Source organism: Grammomys surdaster, unplaced genomic scaffold (genome assembly GCF_004785775.1).
Source record: "Grammomys surdaster isolate TR1022 unplaced genomic scaffold, NIH_TR_1.0 255, whole genome shotgun sequence".
Lineage (NCBI taxonomy): Eukaryota > Metazoa > Chordata > Mammalia > Rodentia > Muridae > Grammomys > Grammomys surdaster.
Window position 1 is genome coordinate 2,193,670 of NW_021604696.1, and position 4,083 is coordinate 2,197,752.

General features: G+C 35.1%; 1 non-coding gene across 1 annotated transcript; it reads right to left on the bottom strand.

Moving 5' to 3' along the window:
* Window positions 1–3,585: 3,585 nt before the first annotated feature.
* Window positions 3,586–3,692, bottom strand: LOC114627644. The gene has a single exon (XR_003712391.1). It is a non-coding gene; the product is annotated as a U6 spliceosomal RNA (small nuclear RNA).
* Between the last annotated feature and the right edge of the window lie 391 nt (window positions 3,693–4,083).

Below are 4,083 nucleotides of genomic sequence, written 5' to 3' on the forward strand. Positions count from 1 at the left end.
CCAATGTCTTGTGTTGGTAAGGTCTCTCTTGTTTTATGTTTTGCCTGAAGAACTTTTTAAAATTTTCTGGCATTGCTTTTCTCCTAATAGTGAAAATATTTGTTTGTGAAATCTTGTTTTCAACTGTATAAACTCTTCCCCCCATATAGAATTAGGGTTTGGCAGAAATTTTTTTCCAATATTTTGAGGATGCTTACTCTATCTTCTTTATTTATAGAATTTTGCAGAACAATTTTCATTATTTATCTGCTTGTGAAGTTTATACTTACTTAGAAATTTTATTTTTATGGGGAGTTTAAATATGACACATTTGTGTGTGTGTGTGTGTTAACAATTTTGATTTATTTGTTGTCATTATTTTGGGGAAGATTTTAAACCAGTGTTAGATTGAATATTCTTTTGATACTCTCTTTTATTCCCTTTCTTTTCTCGTCCTTCGAGAGTCTGACAAATCTGCTCAGTAGATCCTGGATGTTCTTCCTAGCCTATGGTTCCTCTCACTTCACACTTTCTTTCAGTTGGTTAATTAATACTGAGCCTTCTTTACTTCCAAACACCATTGTCTGCTTCTTGGATTTTCAATGGAATCTTTCCTTTCAACCTAGTATTGCTATTTTACTATCTTAATGTTTTTCTTTTTGCTAAAAATTATCAGATATCATTTATGATTTTTTCTCTTATAGACACAAAGCAAGTAACCAACTCAAAGATAAAATGTTCGTGTAGATCTCCTGTTAAATATTTTCTAATCTGTGCCATATTTGTAAGTTTATGTTAATTATTTTCTGGGGGTATGTTTATTTTTTTCTAGCAATTAACTTTCTAGATTTTTGCAGAAGATACACATATGGTGGAATATCACTGAAACTAAAATGAATTTTTCTGTTTGGAAATAGATATGTCTTTCATTCGTTTGGGTATATTTGTGTGAGTCTAATAAAAAATTGGAGTTGGTTTGAAGGTTTCTGAAAACTTTGGTTGCTGTGGTTACCCAGAGTCCATATTGGATTTAGTGTGAGGGCTGAATGCCAGCAGGATTTTCTCAATGTCTGAACAGCACATTTCTTGGTACACTTCAGAGGCCAAGTTTCTCTCTGCATCTCTGCCATTATCTGTGCTATGACTGAGTGCTTGAAAAGAGCATAGAGCTGCATCATTATGTTACAATACAGCCTCAGGTTTTAGACTTCATCTCGTTCCAGAGCCTCAAATATAGTGTTAGCACCTATACCTGCTTCTTCTCCAAGTTAGGGGTCTGACTTATACTCAGCCTCTTCCTTGATCTTGAGATCTTATTTCATGCGTTCTACATGTACTCTTGCCTCATTTACAATCTGGGTACTCTACTAGTACTCTGAAGATGGGATAGGTTATGACAGGATAAAGAGTTTGCCAAATAGGAGGGATATGAGTAGAGTCTGGACAGTTTTCCATGTTGACCACAGCACCTGATACCCTGCCTCCTATTCATGAGCCCTACGTCTTGTTCATCTGTCATATTCCACCAAGCAGAATTCATCAGGACAGCTGCCAGGGTTCATTGTGTTGGGTGCATGGTGAAGTTCTCGCAGTAAAGAAGTGTGGCATACCCACACTTAAGACTTCAGTGTTCCTATACTCATCCAGCAGTCTGCACCCATCCCCTCATATGCCCATGATACTTTTCCTTTTCCCACAGAGATAATCACTTCAAAATCAGCAGAGCCTGTATCTCATCCCCTCCTTGTATGCTGCGACCATTCATTACTTTCCCTGAAAGTTTCTTGAAACTGAAACTGCATAGATTACACTACGAATTGAGCTTTAAAAACAAACAAACAAACAAATAAACAACAACAACAAAACTAGGGTAAAAATAATGATTTGTGTATCCCTGATCTTCATTGGGGAAAAGCAACATTGATTAAATTCAATACTCATGTGCTTTGAAATGTACCGAGTCCAACATGCAACAAAACAAACAAATAAACAACAACAACAACAAAACTAGGGTAAAAATAATGATTTGTGTACCCCTGATCTTCATTGGGGAAAAGCGACTTTGATTAAATTCAATACTCATGTGCTTTGAATTGTACAGAGTCCAACATGCGACAAACCATGGTGAAAATAAGAACTAGAGGTGTGCAAATTTACACAAAGAAAACAATGGAAAACTGTAGAAGAAAATGTGAAATAAAGTAGAAGAAATAACAGTGAGGAAAAAGGATGTCTTTCCATCTGTACTTGTTTTCTTAGATGCTCAACTCCTGCGTGGACAGGTTCTTTTTCTACCACTTGAAAAAAAATTTAGTTCTATTCCCCCTCCTCACCCCCAAATAACCAACTTTCTTCTCTGAGCTTCATTTAATTACTCCCTCTCTCCTGAAGTGCTGAAATCTGTCACCAACTCTACCCACAAATTTATTAATACTAATATCTGTGACATTTATTCTCGTTGGCTAAAAGTCTTACATATTTTTTTCCTTCTTGATGTCTATACATGGTCCTCACAACCTCCATGGCTCCTTCTTTCTTTTTCCTCACTGTTATTTCTTCTACTTTACTCCACATTTTCTTCTACAGTTTTCCTTTGTTTTCTTTTTGTAAATTTGCACACCTCTAGTTTTTATTTTCACCATGGTTTGTCACATGTTGGACTCTGTGGTAGATCATCTGTATTACTGAACTATGCTTTATGGATCTTTGTAGTCATGAAACAGGAGTATTACCATCAGCATTTCCAGAGGAAGGATAGTACGTTTCTGGAATAAGGACAGAAGTTTGGTCAGAATGAAAAGCTGTGTGATACCATAAGTTGCACATATTTTAGCATTCCATATGGAATGGGGGAGCTAGTATAGTCCCTTCAATTAGTTTTCTAGGAGAAAAAGGAGCAAGCCATAAGCATTAACCTGAACAACTGTTGTCACAAGCAATGCATAAATCAATAAACAAGCATCTCCTCAAATAGGAGACCTACTCATTAATTGATCACTCTACTTGCATGCTCCAGAGGAGAAGAGAAGGTGTTGTCTTGGACACAGCAATGTTTGTTAGCCATGGATGATCTGTGTCTGGAGTCATAAACCTGTGATATTTAAGGTGAGGTTTTATTTTGCTCTCAGAAGCAGAAAGAATGAATGCTTTGTTCCCCAAACAAATGGGATTTAGATGACTACCACAAAATCCTTTCAAGTGTGACCTCAAATCTAAGCTCCTTTTGGACTCTGCCTTGCACAAATATTGTCTCCATGTCACAAAGGAAAATGGGAAAATGTATATATTAGCTACCCATAATAAGGAGAAGTGAGAAAGGAAAAGAAGTAATATTTCAAACAACTGTTACCCAAATTGTCTCCAATTGTCTACCACAAAACTTGAGATCAAGAAACCTCAGAGAACAGAAGCAGAATAAATGTCAGAAAAGCTACATATTCTGAGATCTATATTGTCAAATACAGAAAGTGAAAAGTGAAAAAAATTTGAGAGAAGTAACTTCTCTTCAGAGGTTACAAAAATGAGAAATCTAAGGTAAAATATTGATAGTGTTGTAGGAAAAACCAATCAGCTTAATATATGTGCTACTAAGGTATCATTCATTTTTAAAATATGGAATTCTTCAAAAATTTGCAGACTATCCTTGACTGGGAATCTCTCTGATCTTCTCTGTATGGTTACATTTTCAGCATCTGTGCTGAAGAAATGAGCACTAAAGTTATCTTTCAAAAGTAAAGTATAAATAATGAATGGCAAAATATCTACCTTTCATCATAGACCATTTTGGAAAGAAATACAAGAGAATAACTGGAGAGGAAAAATGAAATATTACTGTGTAAAAAGAGCGTTAGATAAATAGTCAAGTTATAATAACTTCACTCATTCTTAGTTATATTTGCCTGATCTGAAGCATGACTTTATGATAATTATGCATACTATGTATTTTACTGCCCATCATCATGTACTTATATGCTTATAATTGGAATTAATTAAGCCATTGAGTCAAGGGAAATAGAGCTGGATTAGCTCTAAGTTTTTATTATAATTTTGGAGCAACCACTAAAATAAAACAAAATTTCAAAACATGATAAAACAAAAGAAAGA